The 25,357-nt window shown below is 38.7% G+C and overlaps 1 long non-coding RNA gene across 1 annotated transcript in view; it reads left to right on the top strand.

Annotated features, from left to right (window-relative positions):
- LOC132496044 (uncharacterized) overlaps positions 1-25,357 on the top strand; it is a 213,644-nt gene that overhangs the window by 58,998 nt on the left and 129,289 nt on the right. The window contains exon 2 of the long non-coding RNA XR_009533367.1: positions 20,242-20,309. This is a non-coding gene — a long non-coding RNA (uncharacterized LOC132496044). The remainder of the gene's footprint in view (positions 1-20,241; positions 20,310-25,357) is intronic.

Genomic DNA, 25,357 nt, shown 5'->3' with positions numbered 1-25,357 from the left:
TAAAGTTATTCTGGGTTCATAAAATTATTTGGAGAATTTTCCAGTTTTATGTTGGCCTGGAACAACACATATTTAAAAAATACATAACAGGGCTTCCCTGGTGGCGCAGTGGTTGAGAGTCCGCCTGCTGATGTAGGACACACAGGTTTGTGCCCTGGTCCGGGAGGATCCCACATGCCGCGGAGCGGCTGGGCCCGTGAGCCATGGCCACTGAGCCTGCGTGTCTGGAGCCTGTGCTCTGCAATGGGAGAGGCCACAACAGTGAGAAGCCCACGTACAGCAAAAAAAAAAAAAAAAAAAAAGATTAAAAAAAAATACATAACAAAGTTTAAAAGCAAGAAAGGAAAAATTTTAGGTGCCTGAACCAAGAATGAAAACACAAAGTTAGAGTGATGAGTAGGAGTTTAAGCTAGAACTGAGTTTCCTACATAAAGGTGGGATTCATGCTTGGCCATCTTTTTCAAGTGCTAAGGCTTGAGAATGCCTTCAAACCTGTAGAACAACCTCTGCTGGAGAGGTACTCAGTCAAAAATTAGAAACTACATTTGGAATCAAATCACCATGAGGGAGATTCAATAAGTACAACAAACAGGAGAATGAACAATTGAAAACTAAAACTGAAAAATACAGTAATTGAAATTTAAAAATTCAGTGGAATAATTAAATAGTAGATGAGACCAGTTAAAGAGAATTGATACACTGGAAGATTGATCAATAGAAAATATAAAAAAGACATAAATAAATACAAATAATAGGATAGGAGACATCAATTCAGGTCTAAAAGGAGTTTCATGGGGAAAGAATAGAAAGAATGCTATACCCTTTATACAAAAGGTTAATTAAGGAGAAATTTCTAGAATAAAGACATGAATTTTCAGAATAAAAGATCTTGCTGGGTTTCAAATGTGACAAGTTAAAACAAATCACAAGTGGATAAATCATATTAAAGCAAAACTGACCTTCAGAGATTAAAAATAATTTTTAAACAATTTTTTAAATTAATTAATTAATTTATTTTATTTTTGGCTGCATTGGGTCTTCATTGCTGCATGTGGGCTTTCTCTAGTTGTGGTGACTGGGAGCTACTCTCCGTTGTGGTGCGTGGGCTTCTCATTGCGGTGGCTTCTCTTGTTGTGGAGCACGGGCTTCAGGAGTTGTGGCTGCCAGGCTCTAGAGTGCAGGCTCAGTAGTTGTGGTGCACAACTTAGTTGCTTAGGGCTTAGTTGCTCCGCAACATGTGGGATCTTCCCGGACCAGGGCTCAAACCCGTGTCCCCTGCATTGGCAGGCGGATTCTTAACCACTGCACCACCAGGGAAGCCATAAAACAATTTTTGATACATGGTATACCTTTTCCATATATCATGTCCTCATCCTTTACATATACCTCTTCCATCAACTACTTCATTCCTTCCTTGCCTTAACTAAAGCTTTCTCTCACCTCAGAACTCTGCTTCCGCAACACAGTTTCATTCTACATCCTAAAAGATATGGGTGACCTCGTTTCACAAGCACACCTAGAAACTACTGTTCTTCCTTTTTTTTTTTGTAAAAAAAAAATTTACAAAAATTTTTTTGTAAAAATAAGAGATTTTGGCTTCTTATTATAGCACACTTTCTACCTGTCATCATTGTTGTCATTTATTTTCCTGGTTGTTATTTATCATTAATTTATAAAGATTTGTGGACAGGAAGTTCAATGAAATGAAAAATCTCCATAACTCTGAAAAATAGTCTCTTAAGATGTTCTAGTGTGATGGTCAACTGACTTTTGTCTGTTTCAGTCACAATCTGGTCCTCTATCACTTACCCCATATTGCTCTATATTTTGAAACAGCAGCTAATTCAGTAGTACATACCAGACTACGTAATCTGTTATATAAATTATCTTGCTAACATTTTCAATTACCTCACTTACTAATCCTTCCTTTTTCCTCCAGAAACTATACCTTAGATCAGCACAACTGTCTACAATTGGTAGTTATATACCTAGACTACTGACTCTACTTGTTTAAAAATACAGATTAGTGACCAATTCAGGGTATCTGTGGTCATCTGGGGTCTCGATATTGTCTGCCATTTTTTCCACACTTCTCCAGTTAACTCTCTCTTCTCATACTCACAATAATTATTTTATACCCTCACCATCAAGTTTTTTACTCATTATGGCTCTATGTTTATCCATTACCTTCATAGGAAATAAGACACTCAGTTGAGTTGACTATATGAAGTGTTCTTCACATGGAAGAACAACACATTGAAAACTAAAGTGTAAAAGAAACGGGAAAAAAATTTTAATATTCATAATAGGCAATTTCTTATTTGTAATATAAAGGAAACAGACATAAATAAGAAAAAGATAAACATTACAATTTAAAAACAGACGAGGAACATGAGCATTCATAAGACTGGCTGGATAAGATGTCATTTTTTTCATCCATCTGTCTACCCAACACTGGGAGTGGTAGGAACCTGCTTGACAAGCATGCAAGAAAATTGCTGTTATCTTCAGGAAGTGGGAATTGACATGATATACCAGACAGTTATACCAATTTAGATACATATTACCAGAATTTTACATTTTGATTCCACTTTTTGGAACCCATCCAAATTTTGGAACTGACTTTTTCTCCTAACGTTGTAGGAAAAAGTAGAGATAGAATATACAGCTAAAGACTGAAGTTTGAGTGACAACTATTTATAGGGTCTGAGATAAATGAAATGAGCCAGTCAAGAGAGAAAAGAGACTTTCAGGGAGGTAGGTGGGAACCTAGAAGGTGCAATATCAAGAAAATCAGAGAGGAAATGAAATTCCAACAGTACATCAACAGTATCAACTTCCACAGAGAATCAATTTTCAAATGCATGAAATGGGCCAACCCATTTGACAGCTGATATTGGAATACAGTAGAGAACTTGTTCAACACAATATCATTTTTGGAAGTTGTAAAATGCACCTGTTGCTCAGAAACTGGTTAAACCTCCATGTGGAGTAAATACACATACATATTCACTGTTGTTGCCTTTTTGAAGTCTCTTGTATTCAAGTTAAAACCAAAAGAGACATAGATCTAGAGTTTGAATCCCAGTCTTTTCACTAGGCGATGTTGCATTGTTATTTTGCTCTAGGCCATCAAAATAAAAACTATTCAAGAAGTCAGCCGCTGCTATAAAAGTCATCTGGAAAGTCCAGGGAAGGGCCCTGAGCTGCTGCTGGGAAAGGGAAATTGTCCTCTGGCCCGTGAGCTGGCGTGTTTGTCTGCTGAGTGGCTTCAGCGGTTTCATCTGTTGCTGAAAGAGCCAAGAGAAAGGGATAAAACGGGACTGTAATCCACACCACAATGAGCGGGACCAGTAGCCAAGTGTTTTGTTTGTGTGCTGCCTCTTCTGGCACACCGAATTGCTGCACAGATTGCATGGGCTTTTAATCATCATTTAAATAGAAGTGATCCAACCTTGGCATCCGTTGGGTTTTTATACAGCTTGCTGATCACCCAAAGGCGCTAGCACATACAACTCCAAGTTATGATTTTTCAAAGCATAGTGATATCGTGATATGAAGGGTAAATGCCTCCCATATTCTTATATTCAGTGCACATTCTTTGGGTGTTCACAGAGAGAAAAGACTAGATAGAAAACCTAGAAACTGATTTTTGCTTTCAGTCAGACAATCTCTGATTAAACACTAATTCCATTTCACATCTTGAAAATAGGTTTGAGGCAGGTTACCTTTTGGATCTCTAAAATTCAGATTGTTAGTTCATCATTGGGTGTTGAATAATCTCTCTTCTCTTTTAAGTCCTTTTTTCCTTGATTCTAAAATGCTGAGGGAGAAAGCCAAAAAATAAATTATAAGAAGAGTCCATTCAGGATATCAAACTGATAAGCAAAGACGAAAAAAGAACAAAACTCAATCTTTATGGAAATCTTAAAAGGAAATATGAAGTCTTCTATTTAATAAGAGAAAAGTGTCCCAAGTCTTCTGGATGAAACTAGGAGCCCAAATCCTTAATTCTTTATTGACTTAGCAACTATGCTCATAGGAATTTGTTCTAAGGATATGATAAGACAAGGGTTTAAATATCTAAGTATAAGGATAATTGTTATAATATAGCTTATTCTGCAAAGTTTTAAATAGCCTAAATGTTCAACAGTGACTGAATTGTATTCCATTATACAGATGTTTATTTAATCAGTCCTTTAAATGTTGTGGAAGCATATTTGACATGGGAACATGTTATAGGGTCTTATTTTCTTGCTAACATTTTAATATGAAAAATTTTCAAACATACAGAAAAGTTGAACAAACTATACAGAGAACACACATATAACTACTACCTGGATGCTGTAATTAACATTTTACTATGCTTGCTTTATAACTCATCTATCCATCTATCCATCCCTGTTTCCAACTGTCTTTTTTAAATGCATTTCAAAGTAAGATGCAGACATTAGTTCAGTTCCCCCTAAATACTTTAGCATGCATATTATTAACTAGAGTTCTCTATTTGTTGTTCTTGTCTTAGGTAAATTTACGTACAATGAAATGTACATAATCCTAATTGGACGATTAGATGAGTTTTGACACATGCATGCACCTGTGTAACCCAACCCCCTATCAAGAAATAGAATGTTACAGGGACTTCCCCAGCGGTCCAGTGGTTAACACTGCACGCTTCCACTACAGGGGGCACAGGTTCGATCCCTGGTCGGGGAACCAAGATCCCACATACTGCAAGGCGCAGCCAAAAAAAAAAAAAAAAAAAAAAGAAATAGAACATTACAGCCACTCCATCTTGCTCCTTCCTCATTTCCTGCCTCAAGTTTTGTCAAGGCAACCACTTTTCTGATTTTTTTTCACCACAGATGAGCTTTGCCTGATCTAAAAACTTCTTATGAATGAACTCATAACAATAAGTACTTTTTTGGTTAAAGCTTCTTTTACTCAGTATTATTTTTTGAGATTCATCTATATTTTTATGTGTATACATGGTTCACTCCTTTTTATTGCTGAATACTATGCCATTGTATAAATGTACCACAGTTTATCTCTTCTCATGTTTATGATCACCTGGGCTAGGAAACATGTAATGTGCTCTTAAATGAAAAAAAAAAAAGACCGCAAAACAAGATAGATCATATGGTTTCATATTTGTAAAAAACATAGACAGTCAAATATATATATATGTCACTGAGACATATTACAGTTTGGATCTCTGAGATTCATATTATTGGTTTTATATATATATATATAAAGCCACTTTTAATATATATACATAAACACTTTATATATATGTAAATGCTTCTTATACATACATATATAAATGCTAAATATAAACACTAAATACTGTCTACATAGAAGGCTATCTAAGAGGCTAATCACCAACACTAAAACAGTGTATCCCATCTGTGGTAGAATCTGGGTGATTAATGTTTTATGCTTACATAGTTTCTGGCTCTTATATAATCAACATTCAAGAAGTAAAAATTTACTGCTTTATATTATTAGACTTCATGTGATGGGGCTGTAAGGAGCTGAGATTGAAAAGAAAACACTGAGCTATAACATGAGTCTGCTTCCCGGAAATCAAAGGGAAGCACAGAAATGTAACTGCTGGCTGGAAGAGCCAGGGCGTGATCGTCTCCCCACAGAGATCAGTTACGGAGAGGTTTGGTTACTGTAAAGTGACCAAAGTGCCATCTGTGGAGAAACAGCCTGCGAAAAACTCCTCTCTAAACAAAGACTCAGACTGGAGTCCTGTCCCTGGATTAGAAAGCCACCTCGTAAAATCCCCCAAAGTTATTTTTTCTCTACTTTACAAAGATTGTGAATTAACCTTTTATTGTTTCCTAAGGAGAACAGGGTAAAGAAAAAAGTGGAACGTTTTACTAAAGGTGATTGAGAATAAAGAGTGCCGAGAGAGGCACTCAAATACATATAAACCTGAGTTTATGTAAAAGGATAACTAACTAAATGCATCACCTCATATCATCTTTAAAGTCACATGAAATATACTGGGTAAATTTTTGTTTCACTGGAATAGTTAAGTGACATTACTTCACAAAACTCACAAAAAGTGGTAGCTTAGAACCCTTGTGGCTTTATTCAAAACCAAAACTCTCCCTGCTGTGTCTGTTGACGACCTTCAACAGTCGTTGTATTTAAAACATTTTTTAAAGTTATATCTTAATTCTAGGCCTGGTGAGATGTGTCATTAAAGCCAAAAGGCAAAAGGAGTATTCTAAATAGACAGCTACCTCAGTGGTGTTCAGGAGGATCCCGAGAGGAGAAAGAGCATCTCACCTCTGTGCTCAAGCCTTCCTGAGGAACCCAGGTAGTTCAGTTCCCCGTTCTTGGAAAACAGGATTGGAGACTGAAGAGCCAGCCCTGATTTTTCTCTCCCTTTTCTTACACAGAAGGGAAGTGATTCAATAGCACAGGATTATTGGTGAGGCAGGAACCTTCCCACTTTTGATTTGAGAATCAAGCTACTGGATGAGGCTTAGGCAGGGCCATCTGAGGGGCAGCAGACACCTCGGTTCCATGGGTACCACAGGTCTCCCTCCACATTTATCCCTGGTTGTGCAAAAATGGTCCAGTGAGGTCAGTTGCAGATCCACTGGTGTGAGAGCCTCAGAGAACAGCCCTTGCAGCCACAAGAGGACCAAGCGATCCTGTAGTTCCATGGGCCGAGTAGAAAGGTCACTTGGCAGGGTAGGCAGAGCCCTGGATGCAGAGTCAGATGACTTTGAATCCTGACCCCACCTAATAAGTCAGGGCTCTAAAACTCTCTTAGTTTCCTAATGCAGGTGGAAAATGTATCAAATAAAATATTTATCATGTTAAAGCACTTGATTTAATATCCCCAATTGAAATAATAACTTGGATTTTTTTAAATTAAGCACTCATTTGTTTAATGCTGTGCTAGGTATTGATGACTGTATAAAGACAATTTAATAATTTAATGATTGTAAATCTAGACTTCAGAGTTAGATTATTTCAGTTTGAATCCCCACTCCACCATGGATTATTGGCAAGAGATTGGGAGGTTATTTAACGTCTCTGCTCAGTTTTCTCCTCTGTAAAATGAGAATGATAAAAGTACCTTCCTCATAGGGTTATTATGAGCATTAAATGACTTAATATATGTAAAGCATGTAGAACAGCTCCTGGCCCATAATAAGTGCTATATTTTTGGCTATTATTAGACACTATCTTACCGACAAAAATAATAACAGAGATGAGAATAACAATGTATTCCGGTGTTATTTTGATGGCAGCATAGGTACAAAGGAAGAGTGGCCAATTTGTATGCGAGCTAGAAAGTTTATACTAACTTATTTGAAATCTGAATTAATCCACCAGCCAAGAGTAGCTATGTGTTACCACCCAAAGAAATGTAAGGAAGCTATTAATCTGTTCTGGCTTTCTAGGTCTGGTCTGATGCAGTGTCCTGTGGTAGAATGTGATTGACTAGGGCCATGGATCCCTTTGACTCTATCAGTCAGTACAAGTAGCAGCTTGAGGGCAGTGGCCTAGGAAGGGGTCGCAGGCTCTCGGCTCCTCATGGTTCACTCAGGGGCCAACTTCTCCAGCCCAATCCGGCTGTCTGTATAATCCTCACTCTTCTCAGAAGCACAGCAATCTGTGCTGACCTTTTCCATTGCACCTCCCTATCCTTTTCCCTAGATTTATTTCTCCCTGGGGAGAGATTAGGAAGAATAAAAGAATTGCACAACTTTTCCCATGTCTGCCTTCGCTAAAATTATACCGATGTACTGGCCACAAAACACCAGCAACTCAAAAATGGGAGTCTGCCAGGAGTCGTTGCTGGCATAGAGAACACACACTAGGACCAGTTGGAAAGGCAGGGCAAGAATAAGGCAAACCAGAGTCGGAGACCAGCTGTCAGTACAGAAATTGCTAAGAGCTGACTAGGAGTGAATACCTGAAAGCAGAGACAAGAAAGAAAGAAAGGAAGGAAGGGAGGGAGGGAGGGAGGGAGGAAGGAAGGAAAAAGAAGGAATCAGCAGGGGCAAAAGGTGGCAGTGGAAGAATTATAGAATTATTTCTAGGTAATATGTTAAGAAATAGAATCATCTTTTTAAAAAATAGAATCAGACTACATTCACAGTTATCCTGTGGGACTTCCTAAAGATACCAATTAACTGGATTTGACAGAAAAATTTTTTTCATGCTATCTACTTTGGGAAAGAAAGTTATAGACTCCCAAGAAAGAATTAAAGACATGTTAGTATTCTCAAGGGAGAAAGAAAAGCTTAGGTTGCTTGGTTGGTTGGTTTTACCTAAATGCAATTGACTGCTTATAGCAAGGACAATCCATGTAGAGAAACCCAAAGAACCATGAGGTTGAGTCAAGCAGCATGGTGAGGTGGTGGGTGTCTGGAGGCAGGATAAAAGACCCTTGTAGTTGGAGGGTAGAGCTTCATCTTTCTCTTGGCTCAGGTGGACACCTGGAGCTTGTTCTCTTTGGTACCACCCATGTACAGTCACAGAGGTGTTCCCCTTCCAAGCTCATCCATTCTTGATGTCTTTTAAAAAAAGCCTTACGGCTATCTTGGGCCATTGGAAAGAGGGAAGTTCTGTTGAGGACAGTTCAGATAGGACTGTGCAGTCTTGGGCCACAGACTTTCTTCCTGCCAAATGATCAACAGGTGATAGGCGGACATCTCCAGATGGGAGATTTCCCTGTATGATAACCAGAGAGCAACCAAGGTACTCCTCTAGAGAGGTGTGCGGAGCTGTCCCAAATGCAGTGGACTCTGCAGTTATTGCCTCGGCTCAAGATAAACAGTGATCTCTTTGGCAGAGGCCAGGCCAGCTCCCAACTCATAAGTATCTGGTTCCCTTCAGGTGCATCCCCTGAGCAGGGCTGCGCTGTCCTCCTCCCAGGTCATCCTTCCCCCCTATTCCAGCCCATCTTCCCTCATGGGGTGATAGTGGTCTTGTTTTTCATCTTTTCCCCTTCTAAGCTCTGACTAATGTCACAAACTTTATTCTTGATTCCTTCAGGACTTAGTTCTTTTTACTCTCAAAGTTCATGTTGACAGTGTTTTTTGGGAAAACAAAACAAAACAAAACCTTGATTTCTTTGCCATTTTTCGGGCCAGCTGACTGACACTTGTGATTTTTTAAAATTTTATTTTATTTATTTATTTTTGGCTGTATTGGGTCTTTGTTGCTGTGCATGGGCTTCTCATTGCGGTGGCTTCTCTTGTTGCAGAGCACGGGCTGTAGGCACACGGGCTTCAGTAGTTGTGGCTCAAGGGCTCTAGAGCACAGGATCAGTAGTTGTGGCGCACGGGCTCAGTAGCTGTGGCTCGCGGGCTCTAGAGCGCAGGCTCAGTAGTTATGGCGCACTGGCTTAGTTGCTCCATGGCATGTGAGATCTTCCTGGACCAGGACTCGAACCCATGTCCCCTGCATTGGCAGGCGGATTCTTAACCACTGCACCACCAGGGAAGCCCCTGACCTTGTGCTTGATCTTCATTTCTGTTCTCCAACTCTATACCTACATTCCCCCCTCCCCCCACCACCCACAAATCCTACCTCCAGATATATCAGAACATGTGCTGCCTTTGGTCTTTTTCACACAGCTCACTTTGCACACATATACTGAGATCAAGAGACCTTCAAGCAGGAACCTGATAAAAACGACCTCCCATCAGAAGTTCAGGCATGGCCTCCCTAGAAAATAGCTCCTGGGACAGACAACCATGTAAGGTTCAAGGAAGTTACATATGTTTAAAATTCAGTTTTTTAATTTATAACAAATTCAACAAACAAATATAACATACCCATGTGTTTCAACCTCTATCTCAATTATCCTGTGTCTTTGCCCTTCTTTAGTTCCAACCCCAATTCAAACGAAGTAAGACAGATTCTCCTACAACAGATCCTGAAACTGCCATGGCACTCCAAATTTTTGATAGAGTCAACATTTGATGATTTAGAGAGTTAAAGAAGTAGAGAATGACAGCACTATTCACAATAGGCAAAACATAGAGACAACCTAAATGTCCATCAACAGTTGAATGGATGAAGAAGATGTGGTACATATATACAATGGAATGCTACTCAGCCATAAAAAAGAATGAAATAATGCCATTTGCAGCAACATGGATGCAACTAGAAGTTATACTAAGTGAAGTAAGTCAGAAAGAGAAAGACAAATACCATATGATATCACTTATATGTGGAATCTAAAATATGACACAAATGAACCTATCTACAAAACAGAGACAGACACAGACATAGAGAACCGACTTGTGGTTGCCAAGGGGGAAGGTGTGGGGGGAGGGATGGATTGGAAGTTTGGGATTAGCAGATGTAAACTATTTTATATAGAATGGATAAACAACAAGGTCCTACTGTATAGCACAGGGAACTATATTCAATCTCCTGTGATAAACCATAATGGAAAAGAATATAAAAAAAGAATGTCTATATGTGTATAACTGAGTCACTTTGCTGTACAGCAGAAATTAACACAACATTATAAATCAACTATACTTCAATTTAAAAAAAAGAAGTAGAGAATGAGATGAAAGAGTAAACAAGGAGACTTCAAAAGGGCTTGTTCCTACTTAGACGATGAGCGAACAGAATTAGAAGTCCACCCATTAGCCATCTCAGATCCATGTTGGAGTGAGTGTGAACGTAGGGAGCAGAGTAAAAGGAATCCTTCCAGCTTTCAAGCCATGGCCACTCTCTTACTCCTCATTCTGTCTTTTATCAACCTAAGTGTCCTCAATGACTTCCTTCATGTAGGCAATTGAGAGTCTTACCAGTTCCTTCTACATGTCCCTGTGGAAAGCAAGTTACAACTAGCAGAACTTGGAGGCCCTGACACTGGCCTGTCCACTGAGAAACTGAGCAGGGTCAAAAGTTCTTTACTTCTTCACATCTAGGGCCTGTGCAAATATTTCAAGTCCCAGCTTTATTTTGTAAACTTTCAATTTTGGAGAATATTTTTAAAGGACTCGATTGCTGTAGATGATTATGGTTTGGTTCATGTCAGGGAGGAAAGTTCTGCCCAGATCATTGCTCTAACTGATCTGGGGTACAGCTGGAGGCCTCAGTCAGGAAGAGCCTGAAAGCCCTTGTTTTCTTTTTGGTCCACCCCAAGGACCATTTAGAAATGTAGTGGTTGTGATTTGTCAACTCATTTTGGAAACATTTTTTTTTAACTTTAGCTTAGCATTAAATGCACTGCATATGGGAAACCTTGATCTGTGAGCTCAATGGATATATGCTTTTCCAAAAGAAGTGGGAAAAATTCATTAGCACATACCTCCTTTTGATGCTGACCCAATCTGGGCATGGTATAACACATCCTATATTTAGACCAGTGATGTTTATACAAGCTACTGACCATTTACTGAGTTCATTTACTCAGCTAATAGCAGAGTCCAGATTCAAGTGAGGGCACTTGTTTCAATACATTAAACACTAAGGTTACAATGTGTTTACATTCCCCTTATAAACTAATCTGAAGGTATTTCTTAAGCAAACATTTGAAGTTTCATATTTGTAAATTAAGATGTACCTAGAAAAGGAGTGGAACATAACATCATAAAAGCATTCCTAGGGGACTTCCCTGGTGGTCCAGTGGTAAAGAATCCACCTTGCTAGGCAGGGGATGCAGATTCAATCCCTGGTCAGGGGACTAAGGTCCCACATGCTGCACCAGTGCAACCAATAAGTAAGTAAGTAAATAAATAAATGAAAAAAACTGCTTCTAGAATTTTGGAATGGAAGAGAATCTTCTAAATAAAGAAATTGAACCCTAAAAAGAGGTTAGACTAAAGTAATACATTCAGCAACATCATAGGTATCAAACAATAGAATGCATTCTGATTTCTATTTTTTCCTCTTTAAATTATGAAATATTTTGAACACATAGAAAAGAATGGAGAAGAACATGGTTCAAAATTCTTGATGTTAAGGTTTTCCATATTTTAGTCAACAACTATTTAATCTGAATTTTAAAGCCCTGTACACTCCTCACTGATCCTATTTCTCTGTCGTCTTCCTCATTTGCTGTTCACATTTCCATGTTTTAATGTTTTTAAATCATATTTTATTACCCCTGTGTATATGTGTAATATATTTTGTGCATTTAAAATATTTTTCTGTTTGTAATTTTTATCTTCATATTTTCTGCAATGTTGGAATTCTATATAATGAAGAATATATAAAAATAATACTGAAGAGCAGCCACAGACTACAAAATATTTGCTAAAGATACATCTGACGAAGGACTATTATTCAAAATATACAAAGAACTCTTAAAACTCAACAACAAAGAAAACAACTTGACTTGAAAATGGGCCAAAGACATCTATGGACACCTCACCAAAGAATATGTACAGATGGCAAATAAGCACATGAAAAGATGCTCTACATCATATGTCATCAGGCAAATGCAAATTAAAACAATAATGAGATACCGCTGCACAGTTGCACACCATGGGCAATATCCAGAACACTGACATCACCACATGCTGGTGAGGATGTGGAGCAGCAGGAATTCTCATTCATTGCTGGTGGAATTGCCAAATTGTATAGCCACTGTGGAAGACAGTTTGGTGGTTTTTTTATAAAACTAAACATACTCCTACCATAGGCTCCAATAATCGCACTTCTTGGTATTTACCCAAAGGAGTTGAAAACTTATGTACACACGAAAACCTGCACATAGATTGTTATGGAAGCTTGATTTATGATTGTCAAAACTGGAGAACAATCAAGATGTCCTTCTGTGGGTCAATGAATAAATAAATGTGGTACATTCAGACAATGGAATATTATTCAGCACTAAAAAGAAATGCACTATCAAGCTATGAAAAGATATGGAGGAACCTTAAATGAATATTATTAAGTGAAAGAGGCCAATCTGAAAAGGCTACATACTGTATTATTCCAACTATATGACATACTGGAAAAGGCAAAACTATGGAGACAGTAAGTAAAAAGATCAGTGGTTGCCAGGGCTTGGGGGGTGAGAGGATGCACAGGCAGAGCATAGGAGATTTTTAGGGCCATGAAAATATTCTGTATGGTACATCGTGGATACATGTCATTATATATTTGTCCAAATCTGTGGAATGTAAAACACCAAGAGTGAACCATAATGTAAACTATGGACTTTGGGTGATTATAATGTGTCAGTGTAGGCTCATCAATTGTAACAAATGGACCAATTTGGTGGGGAATGCTGATAATGGGAGAGGCTATCCATGTGGAGGGGCAAACAGTATATGGAAACCTCTGTACCGTCCCCTCAATTTTGCTGTGAACCTAAAACTGCTCTAAAAATATAAAGTCTTCACTTTTAAAAAGTTAAGTCTGATTAGCAAAAAGAAAATACTGATAATCATACTGATATTATATATTTATATTGAAGTATTAATGATGTATAAATCACTTATCACTATTATTTTCTGGCATGAGCTACTAGGTAGATAAGATATAAGATATGATCCCAAGATATGAGATTTCCAAAAAGTGAATATGAACATCAACATTTAAGAGATGGATGGAACAGCCTACAAAAGAGGACAGAAGTGCAGAAGGAGAATGGAAGAATGTGATGTTATCATAGAGCGTCATCAAAGTATTGGAGTACTTAACAGTGTCAAAAGTGACAGACACTATATTAGGGGCTATTACGAGTACATTGAGTTTTCACATAGGAAGGAATGAAGGGAACTGAAGAATGAATTTTACCACAAGAAATGCAAACATTCAACCCTTTGCTCAGCCCACAGACCCAAAGACATACAATTAAGTTCTTTCAATTAGGGAAAGTTATGTGAGAGTATCTAGAATAAAAGAATTTCAGATTTTATAATTCTTCACATGAAGAATATCCCTATAAAATGGTTCGGAGTAGAATTTTTTATTGATTTTATTTCATCTATAAGAATATCACTTTAAAACATTGTTTATCAAAACTGACACTGTAAAATCCTCACCCACTAATGTTATGTTGCCTTCTCCAAAAGAGACTTAAGAATTTGGGTTTGGAGCCATTTGGAATGCTCTCATCCGCACTTATTAGCTGTGTAACATTGGCCAAATTATTTAACCACGATGAGCTTCAGTTTTGTCTTTCTTAAGTGGAAGTGATTGGGTTTTTTGAGGATAAGTTAAATACTGCATGTGGTAAGTGCTTAACGAGTTGCAATAATGCTAAGGCTCTCATAACATGTTTTAAGATACTCTTCCTCTCAAGTCTTTTGTCTTTGAAAAGTACCTTGTAACTTATTCTCTGATTTACTTGCATTTATTTATAACTGCTATTAGTATAAACAATGTGATATTCCTTGACAAAATTGAGCCCCTGCCCTTCACAGAACTTTTAAAGTTTTAATCCTCACCTCTGAGTGGTATATTGCTCTAGTAACATGCTACATTAATTAACTGAAGGACAAAATCATGATAATCTCAACAGACGCAGAAAATGTACATAATAAAATTTGACATTCATTTATGATGGAAAAAAACCAAATACTCTTAGCAAACCAGGTTAGAACAGATATTCAATAACCTAATAATGAATATCTACAAAAAACAAAACAACAAAACTTCAGCAAATATACTTAATGATGAAATAATGAAATTGTTTTCTTTGGAATTGGGAAAAGGCAAGGATGTTATCACTCCTATTCAACAATTGCTCGAGTTCATAGTAATACAGCAAGGCAACAAAAAATACATGAAAGCCATAAGGTTTAGAAATGAAAAAATAAAAGTAAACTTCTATTTGCAGATACTACGATTATATATAAAATGTTTTAAAATAATTTACATTTAAATCATGAGACTTAAAGAATGCTTTGCAAGACTGCTGTACATGAAATCAATACTTAAAAATCAGTTCAGGGGCTTCCCTGGTGGCGCAGTGGTTGGGAGTTCGCCTGCCGATGCAGGGGACGTGGGTTCGTGCCCCGGTCCGGGAGGATCCCACGTGCCGCGGAGCGGCTGGGCCTGTGAGCCATGGCCGCTGGGCCTGCGTGTCCGGAGCCTGTGCTCTGCAACGGGAGAGGCCACAGCAGTGAGAGGCCCGCGTACCACAAAAAAAAAAAAAAAAAAAAAAAAAATCAGTTCATTTCTATATATTAAAAAGTGTTAGGAAATGAAATTTAGTGTATGCTCTTATAATAGCATCATAGTGTTATACACCTAGGAATAAATCTAAATAAAATTCTGCTAGACTTCTACACAAAAAACTGCAAACACTAAGAGAAATTAAAGAAAGTCTAAATCGTGTTATATAATATGAATGGATTGGAAAACTCAATCTTATACCAATTGTCAATGAAACCCTGCACTCTAAACTCTTAGGGATTTTTAAAAATTTGACAAGCTGAGTATAAAGTTTATAAAGAAATACAAAGGACTTAAGGTAGCCAAGACTTTCTTAAAGAAGAAATATGAGCTGAGAAGACTTATTCTCAGATGCCAATTCTTATTATAAAGCCACAGTAATTAAGACAGTGTAGTGCTGGGCATGAATAGGCAAATAGATCAATGTAAATCTGAAATAGACCAAAGAAATCAGAAATCATCTGCTGCATATGGGAACAGTTGCCACGGCAAAATACAACTCTCAGATCTGGCTGGACTCCACATTGCATGGGCAGATTCTTGATTAGGGGGTCTGGGGTCCAGGGGAAGATGTGTTGTGATATGCCACACTTACTTCTGTGTGGTGTAGCCACCCTGCTTCCATTAAGTTTTAGTGCCTTTGTCTAGAAACTTAATTCTGTAACTCATCTGACACTTGTTTCACATGTTTTTGGTATGAAGACCAGTCTGACTAGAATTGGGGACAAATGGCAATATTCTCAAGCAGAGAGGGGGACCACAGTACGCCGTGTTTAGACACAACAGCCCAATGACAAAAAGCTATTGGGTCTTTGGAGGCAATTTTTATGGGCAAGTCATATCAGTTGAATTTGTCTACTAAACCCCTAATTTCAAATGGTAGGGCTTTGGGGATAAAGAGAGATAATGTGATACGAGCAGTAGATAGATTCCCAGTAGCTCCCAATCCCAGTAGCCAAGTGCTGGTAGTATAAACCAGCCAAGATACAAGATGATTAAAGTCTTAAAAGGAAGTTGAAATAGCAAAGGGAGGACAGGCTGTGGTCCAAGTGTCACAAGTGGAAGTCCCACCTCTGGGAACTTGGCATGATAACATTGGAAGAAGGAAAGTCTGAACGTCTCCCAAGTGCCTACCAGTGGCAGTGGTGACTTTTCAGTTAGAAATTAAATAAATGCCAGAAGTGTGGATGTAGGAATATGAGAGAATGGAGTTTCCCTGACCCAACTGTCTGTGTGGGAGGGGATAAAATACAAAGGCTGATTACAAGTCAAGCAAGGTTTTTAGTGCCTGTGTTACTGCTTTTGATTCAGAAAAACTGCTTTTACATGCTGGTTAATCTTTTTTATTCTTACAGATAGCTCTTCTGCCTTCTGAAAAGAGCTAGACCAGACTCTCACTGAACTACTGTATACAATATTCTGAGCTCTCAGAGATTTTTCTTAAAAATTATGTTGAGATGATAAGGTCTCAAATAGTTTTATACTTGGAAAGATACTTTTAAAGTAGAGCATTAAGGATACCTAATAGAGACATAGATCATTTATTAGTAAATTATAAAAAATTATTTTGGATATGAGTTTTTTAGGGAAAATATTACCTTGTTGGATGAGAACTGAGGAAAAGCAATGGAGAGAAATATGCTGGGGAAAAAATGGACTTAAAAATGTTTTCCATTAAACAGAAAGTACAGATATCAGCTTCAGGTATAGCTGGATCCAGATGCTCTCACAATATGGCCAGAAAGCTCTCTGTATTCATCTCCCATCTCTAAGTTTCTTTGCATAATCTTCATTCTCTGAAAGACTCTTCCCACTTAGTGGTAAAGATGGACAGAAATAACTCAATTCCTCATTCTTATCACCTTCACAACTTCACCAAAACAAATGCATCCCTTTTCTGATGGCATTATTAAAAGTCTTTAGATTGTCTCTAGTCCAGACCTGTATGATAGGGGTTGGAGCCAGTCCAACCTGGATCATATACACAAAAATGTGGAAGGGAGTTTCCCCAAAGTGGTGCTGTGCTAATGAACATTTTTTCCACTGCAAAATAATTATTCACTAAATGGAGCTTTGATAAGCATCTATTGCTTAGAAAGTATTTGCCATGCTTCTAACGTCACTGGTCTTGCCAATACGCCTGCCTGGCCCTTAGAAGACAGTCGGGTTGTCTTCACTAGTGAAGTCTGCCTCCTTTTCAGGTGTTTACACTTCCAGAAGGGCAGAGACCACTGGAACCTGTGGTATACCATGTTTCTTTCCATGGAAATTTTAGTGATTTAAAACCAGTGGTCCAGGGCTTCCCTGGTGGCGCGGTGGTTGAGAGTCCGCCTGCCGATGCAGGGGACACGGGTTTGTGCCCCAGTCCGGGAAGATCCCACATGCCACGGAGCGGCTAGGCCCATGAGCTGGCCGCTGAGCCTGTGCGTCCGGAGCCTGTGCTCCACAACGGGAGAGGCCACAACAGTGAGAGGCCCGTGTACTGCAAAAACAAACAAACAAACAAACAAAAAACAGTGGTCCATGGCAACAAAAAGAATAAAGTACCTAGGAATAAACCTACCTAAGGAGGTAGAAGACCAGTACTCGGGAAACTATAAGACACTGATGAAAGAAATTAAAGATGATACAAACAGATGGAGAGATATACCATGATCTTGGATTGGAAGAATCAACATTGTGAAAATGGCTCTACTACCCAAAGCAATCTACAGATACAATGCAATCCTTATCAAACTACCAATGGCATTTTTCACAGAACTAGAACAAAAAATTTCACAATTTGTATGGAAACACAAAAGACCCCGAATAGCCAAAGCAATCTTGAGAAAGAAAAACGGAGCTGGAGGAATCAGGCTCCCTGACTTCAGACTATACTACAAAGCTACAGTAATCAAGACAGTATGGTACTGGCACAAAAACAGAAATATACATCAATGGAACAGGATAGAAAGCCCAGAAATAAACCCACGCACATATGGTCACCTTATCTTTGATAAAGGAGGCAAGAATATACAAAGGAGAAAAGACAGCCTCTTTAATAAGTGGTGCTGGGAAAACTGGACAGCTACATATAAAGGAATGAAATTAGAACTCTCCCTAACACCATACACAAAAATAAACTCAAAATGGATTCGAGACCTAAATGTAAGGCCAGACACTATCAAACTCTTAAAGGAAAACATAGGCAGAACACTCTATGACATACATCACAGCAAGATCCTTTTTGACCCACCTCCTAGAGAAATGGAAATAAAAACAAACATAAACAAATGGGACCTAATGAAACTTAAAAGCTTTTGCACAGCAGAGGAAACCATAAACCTTTCTCCCTCAGAATGGGAGAAACTATTTGCAAGTGAAGCAACTGACAAAGGATTAATCTCAAAAATTTACAAGCAGCTCATGCAGCTTGATATCAAGAAAACAAACAACCTAATCCAAAAATGTGCAGAAAACCTAAATAGACATCTCTCCAAAGAAGATATACAGATTGCCAACAAACACATGAAAGCTAATGAAAATTAACTCAACATCACTAATCATCTGAGAAATGCAAATCAAATCTACAATGAGGTATCACCTCACACCAGTCAGAATGGCCATCATCAAAAAATCTACAAACAATAAATGCTGGAGAGGGTGTGGAGAAAAGGGAACCCTCTTGCACTGTTGGTGGGAATGTAAATTGATACAGCCACTATGGAGAACAGTATGGAGGTTCCTGAAAAAACTAAAAATAGAACTACCATAAGACCCAGCAATCCCACTACGGAACATATACCCTGAGAAAACCATAATTCAAAAAGAGTCATGTACCACAATGTTCATTGCAGCTCTATTTACAACAGCCAGGGAATTGAAGCAACCTAAATGTCCATGACAGATGAATGGATAAAGAAGATGTGGCACATATATGCAAATATTACTCAGCCATAAAAAGAAATGAAATTGAGTTATTTGTAGTGAGGTGGATGGACCTAGAGTCTGTCATACAGAGTGAAGTAAGTCAGAAAGAGAAAAACAAATACTGTATGCTAACACACATACATGGAATTAAAAAATAAATACATAAAGGTTCTGAAGAACCTAGGGGCAGGACAGGAATAAAGACGCAGACATAGAAGATGGACTTGAGGACATGGGGAAGGGGAAGGGGAAGCTGGGATGAAGTGAAAGAGTGGCATGGACATATATACACTACCAAATGTAAAATAGATAGCTAGTGGGAAGCAGCCGCATAGCACAGGGAGATCAGCTTGGTGCTTTGTGACCACCTAGAGGGGTGGGATAGGGAAGGGATATGAGGACATATGTATATGTATAACTGATTCACTTTGTTATAAAGCAGCAACTAACACAACATTGTAAAGCAATTATACTCCAATAAAGATGTGGAAAAACCAACCAGTGGTATTTTTCAAGTCGTCGTTTTTCCGTTTAATAAAGTATTTAATATATGTGTACTTTAAAGATGTGGTTTATAGTTTTTTGGCTCACAGTTTGAGCCACTTCTATCCCCCAAAGTATTCTTAATGAGATATCTTAATTCCCAAAATAAACTTCCTCCAACTAAGTTATTCAGCAGCCATGTATTATGTCCCTGCCAGTTGTGCTCTATTTAGGCACAGGTATATTAATTAACAAGTAAATTAGGGTCTCTGTCCACAAGATTTAGCGTAATGAATCGAATTTACCCAGATTCAGAGCTATATCTTCTGTCTCTAATCTGAGCTTAGATTTGGCCCCATGTAAGAAATTAAATTTTTTTCAACAAAAGTTCAGTATTTCATTTTAACCAAAGCTGTATTTGAAGGCAGATTCCAATAAGTGTGGTCTGATACAAATGACACCATTCATAGCAGACAGCAACAGGCCAGCTGTAGTTTGAGTCATGTTTCCATAAACGGAGCATGTGTATGAACTCTGACCCCCAGGTAAGGTTTCTACAACTTAACGAATAAAATAGTGAATGTGATAAACTTCTGAAAACTAGCTTATGGGTCAGAAACTCTAACCAAAGTTGTGCTGCCAGGCACTGTTCTTAGAACAACTTATAATAAAAGAAAAACATTTTTTTTTTCTTCTGTTACCCCTCTTGTTCAGGAAGAAGCAAAAGGCAGCTTAGTGAATTGGAGACAACTGGAGGTGGTTTATAAGGATGGAGTGCAAAGGTAAGTTGGAGTTTGTAGGAAATAGCTTTTAATTGGAGAATTGTCCAATTGTCCCCAGTGTCACCTGCTTAGGCTCTTGGTGGCTGCCAGTGTAGCTAGTTATCTGAAGGGCAAGAAAGCCTGAAAATAACTGGAAGAATCCAAGTCACATCATCTTAAACATAGAGTTGTGATCATAAATACAAACACAGTCAAGAACTCCTCCAAACACTGGCATTTCTGAACACAGTTACCTCCATGCACCAGACCTGGCAGTGGGCGTGTGGGTGACAGCCCAGACTGACCTCTGGGCAGGTGGTCGGTTCTGTCAGACTGCACTGATGTACATCTTGCTTCAAGGACGAGATTTCCTTTGAGGACTCTGGGTGATCTCTTGGAGCCGCCTAACTGGCTGACCTGGGAAACCCACACCAAGTGCCAAAGGCACCAGAGGGGATCAGGTTTAGGCTTCTGGCCAACTGCATGCAATCTCCACCTCATTCTGGGAAGCAGGCAAAAAGCTCATCCCCTTGCAAAGCGGAGAGAAGGTTTTTCAAGGAAACACAAAAGCCAAGTTCAGTTTAGATTCAGAAAGTCACTGCACCAAAGATTCCATGAACCTCTCCCTGCAGAAATGAGAGAAGTGGTTCTGGGTCAAGCTGGTTCTTAACACATGTGCAAAAGGGACCACCCAAGAGGTGGCTCTTCCCGAGCAAAATGGCCTTCCTTCCTTCTGCCTTCCTGTGTTTGCAACAGCGAGCCCAGAAGCAAGCTGATGACACCAGTCTAGGGCCGTACAGGACAATTCCTAGTCACTGTAGGCATCAAAAACATCAGAAGAGAAAACTATTAAATTCAAAGACTTCACCAGTAGCTATTACATGCAAAGCACTTCCAGTGGTACAGTGTAGGAAAGGGTTTAACAAATGAAAACAGCCAACTCAAAACTGCACTTTTTGTCCATCTTCCTTTCACACTTGTACAATATGACAAATTCAGGCAGAGGTGCCCTGGGGATGTCTTAGAATAATTCATAACCAAGTGGTTTTGCTGTTGTTTCACTACTCCTGATGGCCCACAGTCTAAGCTTCCCTTTTCATATTATATCTTTAGTATTGTTTATTCTTTTTATTAGGTGACTTGCCTTTTCAGCTCTCTTTTCCAAATAACAGTTTAGCTTAGGCTTTGACATCTATTAAAACACAAGGTCTCCTTCAGGTCGTAATAGAATTGATTACTGTTTTCACTTAGGATGTGAAGTTTAGTATCCTATTGTATCAGCTGGTTATATGAAAGAATCTTTAAAGGCTGGGCCCAAAATAACCCCAACCAAGTTCACCAATTTGCAGACTGCAGGCTAAATCTGGCCTGCAGATATTTTGTTTGGCTGGGCCAGTGATTTTTGTTTTGTTTAGTCTTGGTTTTGTTTGGTCCTGTTTTGTAATTGAATTTGAATGACTTTTGGCAGAATATTCTTTTTCAAATTCCATAGACCCCACCTCTCTCTAGTGCTATGACCCTTGTAGGTATTTGGGTTTGTGGTGCCTGCCCTACATGGTAAGTGGTGATAGCAAGCATCCATGTCTCATTCCCAATCCTATGACAAAAACTTTTGAAGTTTTACCTCTAAATTTGAAATGACTCTTTTGTTTGTATTTGTACTATCTGTATTCTTTTGAGATGCTTATTATCAGATAAAGAAGACCTTTCTATTTCGTGTATTATGAGACAATATTATGAATGAGTGTTGAATTTTACCAAATGCTTTTCCTGCCTCTACTGAGATAGCCATATTTCTTTCCTTTTTTTCTATTAATTACTAAATTACATTGCTCGATTACCAAATGTTAACCCAACATCATGTTCTCAGAATAAGTCCTTCTTGGTTGTAATATATGATCCTTTTTATATAGAGCTTGGAAGTGTTTGCAGTTATTGTGTTTAGAATTTTTACCTAGTTTGAAGAGAAAGCTTACTTTTTAATTTTCCTTTTTGGAAAAGGAAATGCCCTTGCTGGGTTGTGGAGGTCAAGGAAATGCTTGGCTCATTACAGAAGTCAGCAGGGGTTTCCTCTTCTCTAATCTTTGGAAGACCTTGAGAAAAATCTAAGTTATTTAATATTGTGGGAAGAGTTTGAATCTCAAATTCAATTTATTTAATAGATGTAGAACTATTCATAACTTCTTTTCCTTCATGTGGCTCTTTGGTAATTTGAGATTTTCTAGAAATTTGACCATTTTTACAAATAAGTTTTCAAGGTAATTGATGTCGTGTTCGAAATAGTATCTTATTATTACCTTCTTAATGCCTGCATGATTTCTAACAATGTCTCCTTTTTCATTTCTGATGTTGGTAATTTGAGCCTTTTCTCTTTATTTTACATTAGTCTTGCTAAGAGTTTATCGATTTTATTCATCTTTTCTCACAACTAACTTTTGGCTTTATTTATTTTCTCTACTATATGTTTTAATTTAATTTTAATTCTTAATAACTCAGATATGACTGTACCATTAGACATAATCAAGCATCCAAATGTTGGCAACTAGATATAGAATCTACATGAATGTGATAGTTAGACTCTAATAATGCAGGCATGTTGTGTAGGTGGTCCGGATATCATGAGCAGCATTACTGTCAGGGGCATGGTTTTCTGAGATGGTGAACAGCTCGTGGAATCATTCCAATCAAGTCAAATAGGACCTTCTCTCAACTTACAGTTATTACTATAAGATTCAGTGTATATTAAAGCTGTACAGAAATATTTTGTGTTATATATAAAAGGAGTTAGGCTCTAGGTCGATTTTTTTCCGCTATGTAAATATCCAGTGAGACAATTTGGAAATTGTGCAGATGTAGGACAAGTATTCTATTGCAGGATGCCAGGTATCCTGAACCCTCTTACTGAATGTCTTAGGGTTTCCCAATTACTGTGACAAAAGGGGAAAAAAGCCTCCTAAAATTTCCAAAATGCCTGGCTAGGTGACTCTACCATTCCCTTTGAGATATGATCACTGAAATAGGGAAGAAGTCATACAACAGATGACCCTCACTTGTCAAAAGTGGTTCTTTCTTTAACTCCTCCATCTCCATCATCATTCAGCGTTGATTACCAGACTCCACTTTGCTTCTCCTGCTCAGAGATGTTGTGGCTCCTTGGGGCTTGTCCTAACAGAGGCTTCCTTCAGGCTGTGCTGAGTCTATTCCTACTGTGTAGTAGTGTTCACTCACCACCGCTACACTGATGCTAGCGTAAGATCTGTTCCCAACCTGTGTGTCAGCCTTGGTTTTGGTCTTTCTAAAGCCCTTTGGGTATACTTCCACCCCACCTCTTCATTTGGGCTGTCCTGGACTGACTTCCAGTATAGTTGAGCCCTCATTTCCAGCAGATGGTCACCTCAGCATCAGGCTCCCTCCCTATAGGTCCCAGGGGATTTTCCAGATCCAAAATTGGCACCAGGGCTGATTGAAGACACAGTAGGTCCTGATTGGGTTTGGTACTCCAGTTCACTACATATTTTAGGAGCATTGCCTGGATTACTTGTCAATTTCATATTCTCTCAGCCGTGCTTTAACCTAGTTGCCACTTCTGCCTCTGTCAGCCCTTAACTACCTCTTTTCTTGGGCCAGCATGGTGTTGTGTACCAGTTGCAAAACTGGCATTCTCTAGGCTACTAGCAAGTTCTATGATGATGTTAACCCAACAAATTACGGGGTCTGCAGTTTCCAGTTCCATGGCTAGCTGGGATTTCCCTCACTGATGGATTCAACATGTGCTTGATACTGGGGCCCTCAGCTCAGGGACCTGTGACAATGTCTGCATTGAGATGGCTTCCCCCCCTCCAAGTACTAAACCTACCCACATTATACACCAAATCTCTTCCTACCTTGTCTTTGACATGAGTTGCTGCTTACCTGTTAAGCTAGAGGTGAGGCTGTGGCCATCAGCAGTGTGAGCAGTGGCTCTCTGTTGAAAAGGCTGCCCAGGTAAATGACATGACCTGATGAAAGTCCTTATTGTGTTGAAATTCCTTCTCCTGGTAAAACTCCTACTAGCTGTACCCCTGTAGACCCAGAGGCTCCCATAGCCAAGCGGACCATGTCCCCAGCTGCTCACCAGTGCACTGCCAAATCAGGGCGGAAAAGGAGCCTAATTTTTCTTTAGTGTTTTGTTTTAGTTATGCTTTCCTCTTTCCTGCTATGACCCAGCATTGATTTTCAGAGGGAGATATGCAGTTTTAGCATAACTAACAAATGGGACATACTTAAACCAATTTGAACATAATTTGCAAATGGTCAACAAGTGGTTGGTCAAACTTTCCCCGAGCATAGGTATGGTATACAAGACAGGGCAGACCTGGGGAAAGCATTTTTTCTATAAAGAACACTATTTATCTACACAGCTGTTCTGATACCAGGTCCTGATTGCACATCCATGGACATCAACCTTGCTCGTGTGTGTTTCTTCACTTCTGGTTTTGTCCTTATGTTCTTGTATCCTAATGTGTTTCTATTCTCTGGATTCAAATCTTAAGCGACCTCCTCACTTGCCAGGGTTGGCACTATTCATCTTCTATCAAATGCAGACAAATTCAAGCCGTGTGCAGAGTTGCACAGATGAGGGGTCTGTTGGGAAGGTTGGCTTCATTCTAATTTTGGCCACAAGCTGACTCCTCTTGTGTGCAGAATGCTCCTAAATTAGGTGCTTGAGGTAGGTAGTGCTAACAGTGTATTATAAAATGAGAATGCACACAGAATGGACCCGGGGGGATACCAGTGTGTGTAAGCTACATAGACACTGACTAAAACTTTTCTTTGTAAATATTTTCTTTATAGTTAGTCACTAAAAATTACAGAGCTTCAGTCACCAAAAATGTATTTCTTATGCATAATCATTGAAACCAGAAATGTAACCTGATTCTGCATTCGAAACAGGACATTTTATTCTGGTTTTGTTCATGGGAAATGGCTGACTTTGACAGAGTAGAAATTGAAAGTTAGAAGCTTGTGGAGAAGAACCATAATGCATAAAGCACCCATCACAATGTTTGATAAATCAAATTTTACCTATA

The sequence above is a fragment of the Mesoplodon densirostris genome, chromosome 9 (assembly GCF_025265405.1).
Source record: "Mesoplodon densirostris isolate mMesDen1 chromosome 9, mMesDen1 primary haplotype, whole genome shotgun sequence".
Taxonomy (NCBI): domain Eukaryota; kingdom Metazoa; phylum Chordata; class Mammalia; order Artiodactyla; family Ziphiidae; genus Mesoplodon; species Mesoplodon densirostris.
The sequence above is the reverse complement of the archived record's forward strand: the minus strand, read 5'-3'. Positions and strand labels throughout refer to the sequence as shown.